Source organism: Zootermopsis nevadensis, unplaced genomic scaffold (genome assembly GCF_977971745.1).
Source record: "Zootermopsis nevadensis isolate Lab colony 2312 unplaced genomic scaffold, Znev_1.0 Znev_ptg000016l, whole genome shotgun sequence".
Lineage (NCBI taxonomy): Eukaryota > Metazoa > Arthropoda > Insecta > Blattodea > Termopsidae > Zootermopsis > Zootermopsis nevadensis.
The window spans coordinates 8,886,488-8,900,498 of NW_028259148.1; the positions used below are offsets into that span (position 1 = coordinate 8,886,488).

The following is a 14,011-nucleotide window of genomic DNA, read 5'->3' on the forward strand; positions in this document are numbered from 1 at the left end:
TGTTAAATTTTATTTTGAGTAAAACGAAATACACGAGTATATTCATACGAATATCATTAACTTCATTATCACACCACAGTTTGCTTCAAAAGATAAACCCGGGAAAACTAGTATTTCGTTATTAATAATACGGAACGGAATTAAATTGAACTGAATTTAACATATGCCTACATTCTCTCTTACACACATCTGTTCTGGAACTAAGCCGTTCGAAGAAGCATTGATATAAACGTAAGATATATTTTATATCTGCACAATCCAAGCTTGATCCAAATTCTAACAATGCCGACTTTGATTTCAATCTGTTTTATTATTGATCCAAATATATTATAGAATCCAACGATGTCGATAATGTTTTCAATATATGTATTTTATGGATTTACCAAGGGTCTAACAATGACATCCTTCATGTAATTCCCTTTAAAGGGTTGATCCAAATATATAATAGGGTCAAACAACACTGGCTTGGGTTTTAACCCATATCTAACAATTCCATCCTTGATGGCATTCCATTTTATGGGTTGATCCAAATATACGAGGTGCGATCGGAAAGTTTCAAGACTGTGTCAATAGAGGGCGAACCGGATGTAGTACGAGCTTCTGCCGCTAGGGGGTGCGGCATACATTCATAGTGAATCAGTGTGCCAGCCGGCATCATCGAATTAGCATTTGTTTCTTAGTTACGGGCGTTTTGGTAGTGCATTACACCGACCCTTCTGCGATTTCGGAATGGCGTGTGCATCAAATTTTGCCAAAGACTCGCCAAAACGGCTACGGAAACCTATGAAATGCTAAAGCAAGCATTTGGGGAGTCCGCAATGGGTCGTGCACAAACTTTTGTGTGGCATTCACGTTTTAAAAATGGCCGAACCTCTGTCGATGATGACGAGCGTTCTGGACGACCATCTTCGAGCACAACGCCCGAAAATGTTACGAAGATTCGGCAGGCCATTCACGAAGATCGACGTCGTACCATCAACGACTTGTGCGACATTGTTGGGATAGGCTATGGGACCTGTCAGCTGATTCTAAAGGAAGAACTCCACATGCGACGCATCCTGTCTGAGGACCAGAAGCAGAATCGACTTCTCGTTTGTCAGGAGCTCAAAGATCTTGCAAGAACCGACCTCAACTTCCTTTCTAAGCTCCGTGTGACTTCTTCCTCTTCCCGTAGATGAAAATTCAGCTAAAGGGAAGGAGATTTGAGACGATAGAAGAGATTCAGGCAGAATCGCAGATGGTGCTTGACAGGCTGACAAAGAAAGATTTCCAGGGATGCTTCCAGGCTTGGCAGCGGCGCTGGGATCGTTGCGTCCACTCCCAGGGGAACTACTTCGAGGGTTATGGATGAATTTAATACCTGAGATAAGTGTACGGGTTTTTATACGCGCAGTCTGGAAACCTTTCGATCGCACCTCGTATAATAGGGTAAAACGGTATTGGCTTGGGTTTTAAACCGTTTTATAGTTTGAATCAAATACGCAAGGTTTAAGAATCCCGACTTACAATCCTAACTGCAATTACGATGTGAATACTACGTTTCAAGTGTTGTGGTTACAAATTCAGTCCATTTTAGTTTAACCAGCTGATATCGCGAGTTCTATATTCAATTACTTGAGACCGGTTGAATACGCGGCGACGGAGAATTGTAGTGCGACAGAGAATGGGTTCCAGCACCTCGGTTAACTCAGCAAACACTACGCTGTGAGGGAACTGCAATTCTGTGTTCTGCCATTGGATGGGCAAATAATTCCATGACTGAGACAATAGCTAAGCGACAAAAGCCTGCGAGACGGGGAGGGATGAGTTACTGAATCTACAGCAAATGGAATTAGAGACATATATGTATAATTTAACGTATCGGTTTAGAAATGAAGCAACTCGTTAACATTGTTACATTTTTTTATATACATTGTACTATCTGTTAAATAGTTTGAAGTAAAACCGCCATATATAACACGTACCAAAAATTTATATTGGCATGTTTAGCCATTAACATAATCCGGAGTTTCGACATAAATAATTAGGTTAATTGCCAATTGTCTTTAATAAATTTTAATGCCCTATTTTCATAATTATACGTACATTTCACATTTTTGACTGATTTCTATTTTTTGCATCTTATATTTCTCTATGTCTATTTTATTTAGTAATGTTTCCGTATTTATATTTTTATTACCTTACTGTTTAATTCAAATTATTTTAACCTGCTGGACTTCATAATTTTGACGTCTTGTCTCCCTGCGTAGTTTAGAATTTGAAGGTAAAGCAAAATGACAAATCACGTAATAAGAAAAAGAAATGGGTTTACAAAATTCTCCTTTTATTAATACGAACTCAAAACAATTATGTATACAATGTCCAAACAATATCGGACAACATATATCGCACAGACGTTCTGAAATCGATGGAACAAGGAGGGGAACAGAGAAACAGACCAAGAGTTAGATGGATGGAAAGAATCTATTATGTAATATCAGAGACAGGAGTCGAAGAAGGGTAGTAGATAGGAAGATAATTGGCAATAGGAAGATGCCTATGACGTTAAAGAACTGCTACACACACGCACAAAGGAACACGTGTAGAGGCAATGTATAACAGATTACTAACAAGTTACAAAAAAACTAAAATCACGGCATACATATTAATACTGTTATTAAATTCTTTAAACATGATAAAATTAAAACATTTAGAAGCGACAGAAATAAATCCCATTTATGTTCACAAAGAAATTAAGAGCAGATTAAATCGGGTAATACGTTTCCTGTTTGTATGGGTATTAAACTCGTCTTTGGCATTATGAAACGAGCCGGTGATAGGGTGTCGAAGCGCGCAAGAACCCTGTGAGGACAAAATATGGACCCAAATGAGATGATGTGACTGCAGGTGGACACAGTTATAATATGAGTAGCATCACAATCTGTAATCTTTACGAAATATGGCCAAATATTATTATGGTGATCAAACAAGGAAGTGGGTAATAGATTGGCACGGAATTTCTTGACCAGCTTAGTGAATATTAGCTTCGTGGAGTTAATGATCACATCTGGATATCAAAACTTACATGAATATGACTCAGTTTATAAACGAATTCATAAATCCAAAACAGCAGGTCACATAACGAATATTGCAGATCAGGGAACTCATACATACATGCATATGTATGTGTTATTTATCGACGCTGTCAGTACCTCAGGCTACAAAGTAGGGTAAAAGGTAATTTAAGAAACTACCACATAAGTGCATGGAGAGAATGAGGAAAGTCACGGATAACGTTTCAGGACAGCCGCTCTCCGGGCCTTCGTACGAATCTGGGACACCCCAAGTACGAAGGAGTGCCAAACACTAGGCTGAGATGTTCGGTGGGGAACTTACCAAGGGCTTCTGCAGTTTACGTTCTCAGATACAATTATTTTTAAATTCATTTCAGGGTGCGCTCTGCTGTGATCAGTAATTGTAGTTGGTAGCTTAGGACTCATAGGAGTCATCCAAATATAAACACGATGGTCTATAGTACGCAGTTACGTTACATACAGAACTTGCAATTCGGTATGTTGCGTTGAATCGATACCTCGTTATCCCACCGTTTTCTGAGCAATTTCTAGCCCCTCTCCTCTTCCCCTCAAAACACACAAGTCACCCTGGTTTCTACTTCCCTTTTCATTGTTCCTTCTCCCCATTTAGAATAGGGATATAGCGGGATGAATGAATGCAACATTCGGACTAAAAACGAGCCAAAAAAGCGACTACCACCTCTTCGCTTCTCTCCACAGACAGCGCAGTAATTTAGATGTTCCGCTACATTTCAAACTGTCGTTCTTATCCCTAAACAATTAACTGAAACTAAAATGAAAGTCACTCGAGACGGCAGAAGTGTGGCTCCCATTGTGTTACTTTCGATTGTTTGAAAACAAATGAATCGTATCGCGTATACGTCGTCCTCAGACGAATTCCTCATAGGTAAAATCCTTAATAATACGGAAGGACAAGGTAATACAGAAATTCAAAAGCTCAAAACGTATTAAATGATCCCATGAGTATTTTAGTGTTATCTGAACATCTGACGGCGTAAAAATTACCTGTTTGTCAAATGATAAATATCAATAGATTTAAATATCTTAATTAAACTCGTTACAAGTGCAAATATGGCTGTCTTCTGTGTTGTAGCGTCGTATATTCTGGTTCCTAATGTTTCCTTAGGCTACTCAATTCACCCTCCTTGGATTCTTGAACCTTAATATGGGTACCATATCCCGAGGCAGATAAATCCAGCCCAGCCCACATCCTCACGCCGAAATTTCTCATAAATCTACTTCAAAAATGTCCTCATATATACGACTCTATTTCCCATCTTTCAGGTGTTTCGATTAAAGTGTTAAAGCCCTATTACATATTCCCTGGTTTTGTAATTCTAATATAATTTGGAAAAACATAACTATTATAAAGATCCAAATTATGCAATTTTTCTGCCTGCAGCTATATCCTATCTCCAAAATTTAATATCCTCCTCTGCAACTTGTACTTAGACATATTCAATATGTAATCTTCCCTTAATGTGACAACCAGGTTTTACACCCATATAAAATAAAAGACAAAACTAGTTATATGTTACTTATTTTAACCTGTAAATTTCTAGACAGGAGACAGGAAGACAAGAGATTCAGAACTAAAAGACAGGAAGTATGTCTCGAATGAAATCTGCTACTTGTTTATTCACTCTTCGAAATATCTAACTTTTCCCAGAGCCAATATCTTATGCATCCGTAGTTTACAGCAGAGATGTTGTAGCAGTACGTTGCTTTCTCTAACTTTAGAGAATTCTGTACAACGCCACTATACTCGAATTAAATCTGCTCGTGTATATTTAAAGCTGAAGCAGCCAGTCGGAAATCTGTCTCTAAGGGAATTACCTCGGTAGTACAGAGACTCACTGGTGACCGAATTATATCTAAGTGAAGCTGTGATTTTCGAAAGTTCTGTTCGCCTTCTTGCAAAGTAGTTCCCTTTGACGTCGACAAACTTAAGTACTGTCTGTTGAAAGCATCGTTGCTCATTAGACAACAAGTTATGGGGAAGTCTGTTGGGGTTTTGTGCTTAGATGCGTAATTTTCGTGGTTCCCATTTGCTCTCATAGAGGGCGACAGCGGTTGGCGTATACAGTCTAATCGTATCAAGTAAAGTGTGAGACGCTTCTGGTGTTTCTGGGTCAAATTCTTCTTGGTTTTATAGATTGTTTGTGTTTTATTTCCTTTCTTGTTTTAAATTTTATAGGAAATTTTATACATACGCTCAAGTCAATGGACAAGAGGCTTTCCAATCAAAATTTTGTATACATTTAACTTTCTTACGCTTTACATACCCAGCCGATCCCACAATTTTTGGTTTGATCATCGCAATACATTTTTTTGAAGAATACAGATTATGGAACTCCTCTCACATAAAGCAAGAGGCAAAATTATAGTTTTGTGAATTTTAATCTTCTAGTTTTATAGAGCCGATAATGTACTGAAAAACCAACGTCTTATTTATGCCCAAAGACTGTATTCGAAGTAATTATTGCTTACATTTACTACTGAGCAATGCAAACAGTACAGACATAACAGAAATATATACAGAATTTCAGTCGGATAAACTGAAGAATGACCTAATTTAGGTAGAAGGTTTATTTTAAAATGGATCATAAAGCAAAAGGGAAAGGTGTAAAGTGAAATTTCGGGTTCCACAAAAGGTGAAAACATTCCTGCACAAATTAGTAAAAGCATTTTTAAAATTCCATTAAAATGCATTTGACCCGCAAAAATATGCTGTGAATACCCAGATAAATATAGTTGGTACCTTAAAACAAGAGCCACTAACTAAAAATAGCTTTTAAAAATGGTGGATACAAACAGCAATTACCCTTCATAATAATAATAATTTCGTGCAATGGGTAGATCCACAACCCTTCGTAAAACACAGTATTCATATAGATGAAACACAACAAACCTCCCTTTAAAAAAGAACTTCAATAAAATATTTGCTTTAAAAATCCAAAAACTGTTCTTGAGAGAGGAATATCATAGGACAGTACGTACTGAAAAAAAGACAAGTAAGTTACATCAAATAAAAATATAAGTCTTCATAAATCACAAACACAAACAGGCCTATAGTATTATGAATATATATTATCAGCATCAGCATCATCTTCATCGTTGTTGTTGTTTTTCGTGGCAAACACGTAAAAAATAAATTTAATTAGATTAATTGAAGGTTAAGTTACCCCTGGTGCTAAGACAAGCCCAACAAAATAAAGACGTATGGGGGAGTGAAGGAATATCGCTACACTTTTTTGACACCGGCAATGGGTGGTAGTGGGTATTATAGTTAGCTTCACGCCCTGACCGCTGCACCCCCGAGGAAAGAATCCATTGGATAGGCTGGATGAGCGCCCAAGCGGTGGGGAAAAAAAAGACACCCACCCTCCAGAAAATCGAACTCCGACTATTCTAGACCCTAGAAAGTCGCTGTATTGACTGAGCTATTACTTAAGATCACCATTGTCTGGGATGTTGCATAGAAACTTACCGGCAATGATCGCCCTGATGATGGAGGCAGTTAGCACTTCTTGATTTGGTCAATTTCTATGAGACTACATGTCTTATCAGCCCAGAAGACAGTCATATTCATAATTAATCATCATCAGTCGTATTTTATTTTGGATAGGTCAATTTAACTATCCACAGCACAAAGCAAAAATTAAGCTGTCAAAAGGAAATAATTATCATGTCATAAGAAATACTCTAAATAATTATCTGTAACCCATGCTTTGTTAAACTAATCAAATAATTTCTTTGTAAAAATACAAGACCCACAACATTAGCAGCACAAACCAGCATAATAAAGATGATAATTTCAGTTCTCAAAACGTGTCCAATACCACACAAGTTTAAAACAACCCTCTGTATTCCACGTAAAGAAAATTATACCACCATGCACGGAAATAAAATATAATATTTAATAAAAAAGAACCCCTATATCGGTGGCAGATTTAATGAGTTAAAATGACGTATTGCCAGTCCTGAAAGCCCATATTCAACGCCATTAGACAGAAACCGAATTCAGTGATATGATAGATGAGATTAGATCATGTGCAGTTAATACCCATAATTCAATGTTGTGTCAGTCATTTTCAGTCCTTTGTGTTGTATTTTAAATATAATAACTCTTATTAACCTATTAAAATCTTAATTTAAACACGCATCATGTGAAGATGACTGTCTTCTGGGGTGTTTCGCCAAAAAAGGAGGTTAATAAGCACCTCCGAAACGGTCTATTTCTACCAGATTATACGACACAATATACCACACGACAGTAATCTTCATACTCGTCAGCGTGAGAACCTGAGATGTCACGTGACTCCTGCAACACGTAACTAACTACGCCTCGTGTAACATAACAGCATACGCGGCAGACTCCACATACAGCACGTGGTGCGGCAACTACCGTCCTGCGTGTTTAAATCCACTGTTCTGACCCACAAATAATCTTCAAAAATTATGTATTTAACCGAACACTCCAACGACAGAAAAACACAGGCTGATATACGTCTTGGGTAGAATTTAAAATAACTATCAAGTTGGAATCAGACCAGTTGTAATGGCGCAACATGGTTCAGGCCGAACCAGATTCAACTACGCAATGTCGTGTGTCCACGTCATACTCATAATCTGAACTTTCATACAAATACAAACGTCTTTACAAGTTTTGTACTTACAATCAGGCACGTTCGTTGAATCAGCATGATGCGCTAGGATTCCTAATTAATAATAAGCAATAACACAAACACAAAACAACGAACATTTCACTCCCGCACGTGCACTGAACTAAACGCCACGGCATAACAGCGGCATAAAAGTGCTGCCAACATCAATCACAGAAAGAAGTATCGATAATGGAATTTGCTAAGTGTTTTTTTTTGTACTGCATTAGCGGGCGTGGCCTTCCAGTAATTTCTTAAAGTCAACCATCACCGTGGAAATCGTGAAAATTGGAGGGGAATTTGAAGAAATCAGAGCACAGAATGTTATCACTTAAGTCTGTTAAGGGCAAGTGTGCGGAAATACTAAGCAGGCCTACAATAAAGATTAAAGTAGACATTAACGCCAATCACGTTTAAGGTGTCTCATTGGAATAAATTACAATAACAACACATTTAATTATATTAAGCTTATCTTTCTACATTCTTTGTTGTAAATATACTGTTGTCTTGCAAATGGTTGTGTATTGAATCCCAGAAACTTTTGGTTCTAAGTTTGGTCAACAGATGGGCAATCCGAAAAGGGTTTTCCTGGGTTTTGTCTTGGTAAAGCGATTAAAATGTAAAGAAAGCACCTTAAGAAGGCTAAGAATTCTTCCTTCGACAGCGTTCTAACATAAACCTTATACTTACCTAAACACTGCAAGAAATCTTCCTACAGAATGGAAATATTTTAAATGATAATAACTCTGTTTATCAGCTCCTTCTACTACATTCTTAGGGTACCATTTTCAACTGTACAAATTGTTAAAGCATGCTTCTAGATCATAAGAAGAATTCATATTTTATTACCCTCGAAACATAATAGCAAACGTTTCAAATTGCCAATATCCAAAAAAAAAAGCATTTAAATGAAGAAAACAGTGTTCTGTACATTTTCACACAGCATTCCACACCAGATACTCGAAACAACAGGGCAACATTCATCCATATTAGTATAATTTACTTAAACTTAATTGCGTTAGATAAATCATATTAATAACACTTTTGACGGAAATTAGACCTCGTGGAAACCACGGTCGTCCATGTGGCGTGCCGAGTGGAGCTGTGACAGGTTTTTCTCCGAGACTTTTGATTCTGCCCTGTCAATATCATTCCACTGCTGCTTCATGTTGACTTGTGTGTCATCTGTGGGCAGTACAAAGAGACCGTTAGCGTCCGTAAAGACATAACCTCACCCCATCACAACAATAACAGTAACTATTAAAATTATAAGAAACAGTAGGTTTTGAACCCAGAGACTTAATTCTGGTGTCATTAAAGCTCTAATAAAGATATTTAATGATTTATATTTATTTATTATTCTTAGATTATTTAATAACTCTTTCTAAACTGTAGTAGCAATGTAAAGTCGGATCATATGATAATGAATGGTGAATTCTGAAAGTAACAATGAGAAAATTTGACGGCTGTGCCGCTAGGGCTTCAAAACTCGGCAACCGACGCAGTAATAGAGCATGTCAGAAAGACCGTACTGCCAGCACAGCCGCCAAATAATCTCACTGTACTGCCGACAAATTCTCCTGAAGAAACTGAGGAAAACCTTGAAAAATTAACCCGTGTTGTAGCACCCCGTTGTGCAGGAACACGATATGTTACATACAAAACTGTTTTTTGTATAAGCTTACTCAGAGCTACATGTTTCGACGCAGTGGTTATCTTCAGAGTATTCTAATATAATCAGGTTATAAATTGCATAATACATCACCCCTACACCATTAAGGCAGATTCCGTTACGTGGCGATAATGTCCAGATTAATTCAATCCTCAATGACGGATTCTGAAACCGCTTTGTGGGTTGGCGGAGAAGTATTCCACAAAACATCGGACGCTTTGCTTTCGTGTAGTTGAGCACAGCCAGCAACTTGCACTGTAACCTAGCACGATCCTGAGACAGTTCAAACCTTAACCGCGTATTTTTGTCCGGATTAATTTTATACGATATTTTAAACGTTTGTAGTAATGGTCAAAACATTATTCGGTCGGACACTGTCCATTGTCTGACTTATTCTCTTATACACAAGACTCCTATTTTTGGTTAACTGATCGTAATTATAATGACAGAATTATTTTGTAAGACTTAAGGTTCTCACAGCGGTGAGTACGAAGATTTCCGTCTTCTGGGTTGTTGCGCTGTGTAGTCTGGTCGATGTTAACCAACGTTTCAGAGGTCATACTGCCTCCATCATCAGGGCGATGAGTATGAAGATTTCCGTCTTCTGGGTTGTTGCGCTGTGTAGTCTGGTCGATGTTAACCAACGTTTCAGAGGTCATACTGCCTCCATCATCAGGGCGATGAGTATGAAGATTTCCGTCTTCTGGGTTGTTGCGCTGTGTAGTCTGGTCGATGTTAACCAACGTTTCAGAGGTCATACTGCCTCCATCATCAGGGCGGTGAGTATGAAGATTTCCGTCTTCTGGGTTGTTGCGCTGTGTAGTCTGGTCGATGTTAACCAACGTTTCAGAGGTCATACTGCCTCCGTCATCAGGGCGGTGAGTATGAAGATTTCCGTCTTCTGGGTTGTTGCGCTGTGTAGTCTGGTCGATGTTAACCAACGTTTCAGAGGTCATACTGCCTCCATCATCAGGGCGGTGTGTATGAAGATTTCCGTCTTCTGGGTTGTTGCGTTGTGTAGTCTGGTCGATGTTTACCAACGTTTCAGAGGTCATACTGCCTCCGTGACCAGGCAGTATGACCTCTGAAACGTTGGTAAACATCGACCAGACTACACAGCGCAACAACCCAGAAGACGGAAATCTTCACAGAATTATTAGTTTGTTTATTATAATATTAGTGACAAACGGTGATAAAATTGAAACACGAACCTACTCTTTTGTTGCAATACTTTTGTCACTCTTTGTCCCTACGAGAAGTCTTCTTATGACTGCATTCACGTTGTGAGTGACGTGGTATGATGAATGATGGTTGCAAGGGCCCTCGAATAGTTAAACCACGGGTTCGAATTCTGCTGTATCCTGAAACTTCATGCGTTCTGTGACTATAGAGGTCTTACGATGTTTTTTTTCCGATTTGCCATTCAGAAGTTTTACCACTAACACAAATAGTGTACATGTGTAGAGAACCGACATAATGGAAAATATATGAAACAGAATTAGAAATAATGTAACGCTTAACGCCTTGAAGCACGAAGTTCATCTGAGCAGTATTTAAAATTTTAGTTCTTGCCTTGAACAAATCATAACGCGTCTCAAAAATTAGCTGGTCAATCCTTTTCTCGAAAATATTTTCTATTTATCTTGAGAGCCATATGGAAACCATTAATACACTCTGTAAATAACAGCAGACTTACCGGAGGTTAAAGTAAATACTTTTTAAAATGTTTAAATGTAGTAGGACCTAAAGTGAAATGCTTCAGGAACAGTTTTAAGTAAATTAGAAACAGGCGGTTTTGATAAGCATTGATGGTTGTTTTCATATAATTAACTTTGGATGGGGGTGACGGAAACCGAATAGCGTTGTTCAAATTCTAATTGCCTTGTTACTGCTGTGACACTTTGATACACGAAGCTGTAAATAAAAGCGAAGTGAGTAACGGAATTAACGAAGTGTGTTGGATTTCTAAACGCAGCACGCCTACCAACCCTTATACAGTAAACCTGCAGAATTCAATTAAATTTTGAAAAGGTATCATGGCGTTTCGTGTCAATTCAGATGGATATTTCTATTCTATTTTGTTAGAAATTCCATATAAAACAGTACCTGCGCTGTAAATGAAGAAAACTTACTCAGTAGCCTAATCAAAAATGTTGATTTGCGACAATTTGCTGTTGGTATACACTTTTTTATGATACTGAATATAGAGAGCCTTGTAAAATAATAGGATTAAATGTCGCATAAAAGAATAAGGTGAAACGTTAAGGCTAATTAAATGCATCAGGCTCTGTCTCCTTGCTGTGAAATAAAATTTAAAAACTTTCACAATGCAAAACGCCCTTACGTCACAATGTATAAGACCACAATATTTTAATTAACGTATACAAATTCTCTGCATCCTTAATGTACTGACCATAAATTCGCTTAACAGTATTATATAAAGTAATAATTATAAAAACTCAGAGTAAGAGTTTATTTTCTTTGCTACAGGGTCTAGAACACACCCAATGGGTACTCGGAATCTGTCCAGAAGAAAAATCAAACTGGGCGTGACGCTGACCACTCACCTTCACACAATGAACGAGTGGAACAAATCCTACACGTCTCCTTGTTATGATCCAGAGGGCAGACATCTTCACCTTCTTATCTTAAGCCTCACTGAATGCTGGTTTCTCCACCAGACACCAGAGGCAGCAAAAACTGGACGACACTATAGCCATCTGACGGTACACTATAGTAGTACCACAAAATAAAATCGATATTACTTTGAAATCTCCTCACTAGATAGCACAATACACCAGTTATTCAATTCAATTCAATTCAATTCAATTCAATTAATTTATTTACGTGTTTGCCAACAGCAAGAAGCCAATAACAGGCAAACACTGATAATATATACAATAATAGTGAAATAAAAATTAAAAATCTTACACAAACGGATTAACTAAACTTATAAATATACAGTATTAAATATAACTGCCAAGTACAGGCAAACCCAAAATAGAAACAATATTAACACAGAGCAAAAAATGAAGGAATATAAATAAAAACAAAATAATCCACGTAGGGAACACTAATATAATTGTAAAACTTTAAAAAATATAAAAAGACAGATAACCAAGCTAGATCATTTCCCTTGTTGAGAACGTTCGCTCAAGGGAGACAATGTTTGTGCTAAATACGTCCAAAGATTTACATACGTCATTTGCAGCGATGACGCACCTGGCTGAAGGACTATGCTACTATTGCTACTACCATAACAGTCGCACAGTTACAACTCACACAATGAAAATTAATTTCAACCATTATCATAGTGTGCGTCTCTTTCGTGTTCTTATCACTATCAAATCATCTATAGATCTATGACCCAGTCTCTGATCGTGTCCATTGTGATCATAATGCAATTATTATCTCTCTCCAACTTTTTTATTACTATTAAACGTTAAAGTGGCGACGGTATTGAATTATTCTTTATTTTAAGGACTAGCTTTGCATTAAAAAGTTTGAAATCCACAGTCGTAAACGGTCTCAAAATAAAAATTTAAACAAACAGTAAAATGATAACAGTTACCCTGAAGGGGGGAGCAGTCATCGCCCTAAATGTCGAAACAAATACGTATGAGTCAAATGATAGCCAGTGTCCAGCATAACACAGTGGATTCTGGTTAATTGGGACACATCTGGACTTGGAACACTTTGACCCAATTGAGCGACTACTCCAATTATGAGAAATTTCACGTAAAGAGATAAAAAGGTCTGTTCTTTAAGATTTGTCCCAAATAAACGGCTGCCCGGATAACCATTTGGACTAATTAACCGGAATCTACTGTATTTATTTACGTTGTTGTTGCTGTTACAATCATCATTATCATTCACTGACTCTTAAAACCTTGCCTACCGTAAAGTGTATTGATATATAAAATCATGCATACAAAAAGAACTTTTTACATTTTGAAAAGACAAGTGTAAACACTTGTTTCTCTGCATGATTTTATATATTAATGACAATGTAATTGTTTCGTGCATATGTTGAAGTAAAAGTTCAAATATCTGGGAACAACAATAACAAATCAAACTGTTAGGAGGAGACTAGATTCTGGAAATGCTTGCTACTTCTCAGTTAAAAATATTTTGTCTTCCCGTCTGATTTCTAAGAACCTGAAAATTAAAGTATACAGAACAATAATCTTTCCTGTTGTTTTGTATGGGTGCGAAACATGGTCTCTCACTCAGAGGGAGGAACACAGATTGCAGGTGTTTGAGAATCGGGTGTTGAGGAGGATATTTGGGCCTAAGAGGGAAGACGATGGGGCGTGGAGAAAACTGCATAATGATGAGCTTAAAAATCTGTACTCCTCCTCCAGCATTGTCAGGGTAATTAAATCGAGAAGAATGAGATGGGCTGGGCATGTAGCGCGCATGGATGGGACAAGAGGTGTGCACCGGGTACTGGTTGGGAAGCCTGAGGGTAAGAGACCGCTGGGGAGACCTAGACGTAGATGGGATGATAATCTCAGGCGGGATCTACGGGAGATAGGAGTCGAAGGAGACTGGATTTTGTTGGCCCAGGACAGGGACCGGTGGAGGGCTTTGTTTAATTC

General features: G+C 37.8%; 1 protein-coding gene across 2 annotated transcripts in view; it reads right to left on the reverse strand.

Moving 5' to 3' along the window:
• Positions 1–7,875, reverse strand: part of unc-5 (netrin receptor unc-5) — a 530,640-nt gene extending 522,765 nt beyond the window's left edge. For both annotated transcript variants that reach the window (XM_087349613.1, XM_087349610.1), the window contains exon 1: positions 7,754–7,875. The gene's annotated coding sequence lies outside the window, so the exon portion shown is untranslated. The remainder of the gene's footprint in view (positions 1–7,753) is intronic.
• Positions 7,876–14,011: the final 6,136 nt, after the last annotated feature.